Source organism: Medicago sativa, chromosome 7 (assembly GCF_051527215.1).
Source record: "Medicago sativa cultivar Bolivia chromosome 7, Bolivia_mono, whole genome shotgun sequence".
Taxonomy (NCBI): Eukaryota; Viridiplantae; Streptophyta; class Magnoliopsida; order Fabales; family Fabaceae; genus Medicago; species Medicago sativa.
Genome location: NC_140755.1, coordinates 68,442,996 through 68,449,799, shown reverse-complemented (window position 1 = coordinate 68,449,799; position 6,804 = coordinate 68,442,996).

The following is a 6,804-nucleotide window of genomic DNA, read 5'->3' as shown; positions in this document are numbered from 1 at the left end:
CCCAATACTTAGACATAGGGAAATATTTTTCCAAGAACTTCAGCTCTAACTTTTCCCATGTTTGGACAGTCCCGTTTGGTATTGTTAGCAACCAATCTTTTGCTCTTCCCGTCAAGGTGAAAGGAAATAGCCTTAGTTTCTTTTGTGCTTCAGTCACGGTGGCTGGTTACACACAAAACTCGCAAGTTTCAGCAAAGCGGCTCAAGTGTTTATGTGGACTCATAGCTTCAGTCCCATCAAATTGTTTGTCCCTCAAACCGTTGAGAACAGTTGTCTTGATGTCGAAAGCTACGGGGTTAGCTGGTTGAAAAGTGTGGGTCAGTTGACCGCGATGAGTTGCTAACCCATAGTCTCCTAGCTTTGGTCTCGGTGGTACAGGTTCTCCCATGATAGTAGATTGAGGAGAAGCAGATGTTTCAGATTCAGTTGAGAGTGGCTCCGGTATTTGTTCTCGAACACCCGGTGGAACGGAATGAGATAACCTTTGCAACCGGGCAGCTTTTCGGAGTGCTCTAGCAGTCCTTTCAATTTCTGGATTAAATTCGAGATCGTCGGCGCTCACTTTACCTCGCATAAACATCAAAATACCTTAGTAGCGCTGCACAACGCAAAGTAATCAAATGAATACTAAAACAGAAAAATAAAAATTAAAAACAGAAAATTAATTTGCAGAAATCCTAAATTATAACGTAATTGCCTTGTTGAAATAAATCAACAGTCCCCGGCAACGGCGCCAAAAACTTGATAGACGTTTGGCAAGTGTACCAATTACTATCGAAGTAGTAAAAATATCGATCCCACGAGGACTGTTTTTAATTTCAATAATTCAATCGCGTTATAAAAATAGGATGTATAAAAGTTTATTTTGTTTTGCCACTAGGCAGTAGATTTGGTTTGATTTTATGAAATCAAATAAAAGAAAATAAATTTGATTAAGAAAATATAGAGAAAGATGAGATCAGATCCTTCAAATCCTCTAAGTTCCCCTAATTGGTATACCGCACCTATTTGTTATGAATCTTCTTCTAATTTGCGATGATTAACAAAATAGCCCTAATCAATCCCTTGAGTTAGGACCCTCTTCTCAAACTACAGCCCCCAATTCCTTGGGTGGTCTAATAATTCTTGAAGGTTTTACCGAACGTTAACCTATTATCACTAACAAACGATTATTTATTCCTAGACTAACCTTGTTTATTAGAACAATTCAATTAGGTCTAAGTCGAAAGCCATGGTCAGTGGTCATTCGTTCTCACAAAATCAGGTTATATGTGATCAAGATATAAAAAGCATTAAGAACAATTGAATTGAATAAACTAGAATTGAATTCATAAACAAAATAGAGTTTCACAGCAACATGTGTCAATTAGGGTTACAAAGATTCATCTCGGATCTAATCTCTAAGAGATTTAGCTACTCATAATCGAGTTTACAAATAGCATAATCAATGAAATAATTAAAACATACATGAATTGGTAAAAGGTTGAAGAAATCGCCCTTCTAGCCGTCTCCGATGTCTCAAAATCGCACTTTGCTCTCCAAAATCATAACCCTTGTTCTTCAGATTGAGTGCAGTATTTATAGAAGTCTTGGGCCTGACCCATCAAAATCGCGCCGCGCCTTGTATATTGGCGTGCCGCGATTTCCCTCAAACAGGGAGGTTGTAATTTTGCTTCTGAAATCGCGGCAAGGCTGGAAATTGGCGTGGCGCGATTTGCTTCAAACAGACTTCAATATTTCAGCTTTTTGCACTCCAGAACAGTATAAGTTGCATGAGAACTCTATCAAAATGTCACAATAAGTCCTAAAAATTACGTAATGACAGCATGTCATCAGTAGTGATGCCAATAATTTGGTGAGAAATTTATAAGCAAAGTAATTGATCTTATGCCCTTTAAACATATTGCAAGCAGAATTATAACATGCCTTTATTCTTTTTTTTTTAGGATTTGGTTGAGTTAGATAATTCTTGCAACAACTCTAACAAACTTGGAACTTCGTCTACCACATCTGGAACAAAAAGATCTTCTGATGGTAATACTTCAGCTGGACGTGGTGTCATAAAAATCGGGGAGGAATCTATTACCAAACCAACTAAAATGGTTCGTGGGAAAATGAACCTCCAGAAAAATAATGAGTTTGCAGTCAATGAATTCGCCGTAAACGCTATAAAGGGGTTATTGGCATTTATGCTGCAGATGTGATATTCATCAACGAACCTTTTTTAATTGCTTTCTTTTCTGCGTTTTTCTATTTAGTTTGAAAATTTATCTTTTGTGTTGATGGTTTTGTAATCCAAACAACATCTATGGAGTATAATTATTATTCTCCACTTCTAGAATCAAGTATTCTGTTTTAAGTTCTATTTGATACTTTTATGCAGTAATATGTGTGATCTGTTCAGAAGTCAACAATGGCAAGAATCCAATTTGAATTTTACAATTAGGCTAAAACTCTGAAAATATATATTATTCGAGACATAATTAAGTGGTTGTTTCGACTCGACGAGTAAAGATTTGTAGGTACTGTCATTTTTTAGAAGTTACTGAAGTCTAAAGTTTTTCAAATAAATATAAGGTCATATTATTAGCATGTCAAAATTTTACTGTCAACATAAAATAATGGGTTTATTTCCATACATTAGTTGTTCATCAAGTATATCATTTTTAAAATATTTGTTGCAAGTATTAAACCTTCTTCAATCACGTCATCCATATAACAAGTCAATATATCAAATATTTATAGAACTTGATGATAAGTCATTGTGAATAATCCAAACATTAATACTTATTATTGCTAATCGAAACTTCAGGTTTAGACTTACTGATATGCCATTGTGAATAATCACAATGGAATTTAATGGAACTTAATGATATGCGAAAATTCAACTTAATATTTATGGAGCTTTATGATATGCGAAAATTCAACTTAATGATATGCCATTGTAAATAATCCAAAAATCAGCAACAAATTAATAATTATCATTGCTAATCGAAAATCATTAAGTGACAAAGACTTTAATTTTTAAATATGAATTCCTTTTGGTCAAAAGTCTATCAATTCAAATTTGTACCTTAAAGGTCATAATGTGTGCAATCAAAGTGAGAAGTCAATGGAATGATTCTGTCTTGAACCTCCAAAATCCCTATGATTCCTCTCATAAGTGTTACCTGCCTATCTACAACCAAATAAATTACTAATCTTTCCCATTTTCTCATCTATGGCGTCACCTTGCTACTATCAATTAAGAGTGATTTGACCAACTTAATCACCTAATTATTGTATATCCCATTTCATTTTGTTGCTATTCTTGTCTTAGAAGGGAACATATTTTTAAATTGTTATAAAACTTCTATTAACTATATATGTTTACATTTTTGTGACTGATTCCGCACGGGTCAAGAGTCTAGTTTATTATTGTCATACCCCAAATTTTGACCACTTTTTAAATTTTTATTGGTATTTTAAACGCCAAGTAATTTCGTCTTTTCAGACGGAATTTTGGCAGGGAGGTGTTTTAAAATACCTCATTTGGTTTCCGAAAGGGACAAGTTTTACTTTTTATTAATTCACTTATATTACCTTTATCTTTATTAATTCTCATTATTTTATTTTCCTTTTTTGTTTCATGTTTTTATTAATTGTATTTTGTTTCCATTTTCATTTTTAATATCCTTTTAATGTCACGTTTTTTTTAGTTTCCTTTTAGAAGTGTTTTTGTTCTATTTCTCTTTTTTAATGTCCTTTTTAGTCCATGGTCCAAATTTATTTCAAGTCTGACCCAAGCAAGGGTATATTGGTCCAAAGCATCTGGGACACATCATCAGTTCAGTACCTGCAGAACCCTAATTCTAGCAGTATAAGTAGCAGTCATTTATTGCACAGTAGTCGGGGACCAATCACGGTACACAGACTCAGCAGCCGCAGCCTCCAATCTAGAAACCCTAATTTCCATTTTTTTTTCTCTTCCCAGAATCAAACACCCAAAATCACACAAAAACTCAAGAACATGATGAATGTTCAAAATATTTTCCAGTAATTATTTTCATACTCCATCATCAAACAACAACGGAACTAAACTCAAATTCATAATCAAAAGCCATTTTCGACATCTATTCACACTTCCATAAACTCAGATTCACCGAGTCTGAATCCACAACAACAGTTCGAATTTCATTACCAGCCAGAACGTGAGGATTCAAATTTTCATTAACAGCCAGAACGTGAGGAAGTAACAAAGAGCAGTTCGTGAGTTGAAGCAAAAGGAAGGAGCAGAAATAACTTGGAAGCTTTTCCCGTCGTTTTTCCTCCGATCTCAAAGAAGGTAACTCGGTTTCCTTCTTTACTTTTCTTCGATCTATACTGTCTTATATTCATATGACGGTTTGAAGCAATGTTTGATTTGTGTTTTGTGAATAAAGTTTTTTCTAGATCTAGGCTTATTTCATGCTTGTTTTCAAAAACTATGGTGAGACTTGAGTAGAGGAGAAGAAGGCGAATGTTTAAATCCAAAAAAAATTTAAAAAAAAGTGAAGGAGAAATCTCCGACGCGGCGGCGCTACGGCGGACCACCGCGCCGGAGCTGCTCCGGCACCGCCACCTTCATCTTCTCCGATCTGCTATTTTAGAGAGAGGAGAGAGAGTTTTGTTGTGTTAGTGAGAGAAAATCATGTTAAAAATGGTGATAAAAACCGGTGCTGGGTGTTTATAGGAGTGGTCAACCGGTTCGGTTCGCCTGTGAACCGGTCCAGGCTTGAACCGAACCAGTTCACCCTTCAGCCCACTGGATCCTTGCTTCGGGCCCATTTGTGTTATTGGCTGTTTCTACTGTTTTGTTGATTACACCTGTTTGTTGCTAACTGTACCCCCTATTTCATGACAAATTTATCTGGGCTCTTGTTATTTTATCCTCATCGGTGGCATGCCTTATTTCACTTTGTTTCACTTATTATCTTAGCACATTAACCCTTTGATACATTCATTTCTTTAGGTCTGGAATTGTTTTTTATATATCATGCATCTTTATCTTTTAAGTTCATTTAAATAACTTTTTTTTACATCACGCATCTTTTTACTCTCTAATTTATGTAGTTTTTGGAAGAATTTACACCATGCATTGTGCATTTATATAAGTCTGATTGTGAACCAAGCTTCTGTGTTATAACTCGTATAGGCTTTCTCCATATCATGCATTCTTTTAATGTCTTGTGCATTTTTCACATGTGCATCTTGCTTTATTTTATGCCTTGCTAAAATTTTCTCAACATCATTGCATTGCATTTTAGTATTTGATGCTTTTAACTTTCTCTATATCTCATTTAATCATGCTTGCTTTAAATTTTGGTATCTATTCTTTTTTTTCCTATTGCAAAGCCCCATAATTTCTTAGTGTGTATAATTAGGGGAATGATGTAATTTGTTGTGGGCTTTGCATTTAGGAATGGTATGTAATAGCTTAGTAATTGCACACACCGACACAAGCACCGACACTACACCATTTTATTTATGCTTGCTTTACCTTTCGCATCGTTACGCTAATTTACCGTTAGTTTAGTAAAACCTTTTTATCCTAAAACTCAATGAGCAAAAGTCAAATCATTTTCTTAATAAACCTTGGATCCAAATCCAAGTGATTTCCCCTTTATTTTCTTAATCAAATTCCTAAATTGAACCTTAATCAAACTTAGACTAAATTTCGCAAATAAAATGAAACAACCTCACTTCCATTTTATTCTTCTATACCTTTGAGGTCTCGCAACCCTTCTCAAAATCATTTTCAAAAAAAAAATTAAAATCAACCTAACCCACAAAAATATTTTTATAAGAGAGAACTACGACGGTTTTGATCCCTTTTAAGGGTACGTAGGCAGAGGCTTTAATCCTTTCAAATCGATCAAATAAAAATAACCAAAAACTCCAACTTCTTCTCCCTCCATTCTTTCACTTATACTTTAAGCAATAATTTTCCAAATAAAAATAAAGTTAGAAAGAGGTTCTCACGGAGTACCGTGAACGACGCGGGTGCCTAACACCTTCCCGAATCGTAACCGACCCCCGGATCCAAAAAGGGTTTTTCAATCTCTTTTTCCCTTCCCAAGAATAAAATCGAGCAAGTCCGGTAGATTGAAGGTTCAAGTCCAATCAATGGCTTGACACCCGAAATCTTGGTCTACAAAAATGGCGACTTCACTGGGGATCCTATGCGGGTTAAGCCCACATTTCTTTCTTTATTTCTTATGCTTTATCATTTGTATATACTTTGTAATTATTTTTAACGTGAGTGGTGAGACAAAGTCCTATACCCGGACTTGAGTGAAACATAGGATATAGGACGGGGTAAAATCATAGTGACATACCAAGAGCATTCTTGGACCATGTTTACAAGTGATAACCCTACTCAGCGGAGGCCTCACGGAAGGTAGTAGTCTTGTTAACATGAGCATTCGTGTTGGCGTTATTACTTTCAATGTGAGTGTCCGGTGAAGCCGTTGACCTTAGTAACCCTTAACCCCACTTGGCCTTTTTAGGACGTAGTGCGGAGACTGAACCAAGAGCATTCTTGACTTTAGTTGTCACGCGATACTACACTCAAACTAGACTTCCTTATGGATGACATTGGACTAGGAGCATTCCTACGCACCGATAAATTCATAAGGGTAGTTGTAATTTGGGAACTTGGTAGAACCTTGTTACAAGTGCAAATGAAACCATAGTCCTTACCAAATGGCGTTGTTATCCCTTAAGCTCCAACATTGAATGCCTTAAACCTCATCATGTATTCTATGTATTCTAGCATAATCATGC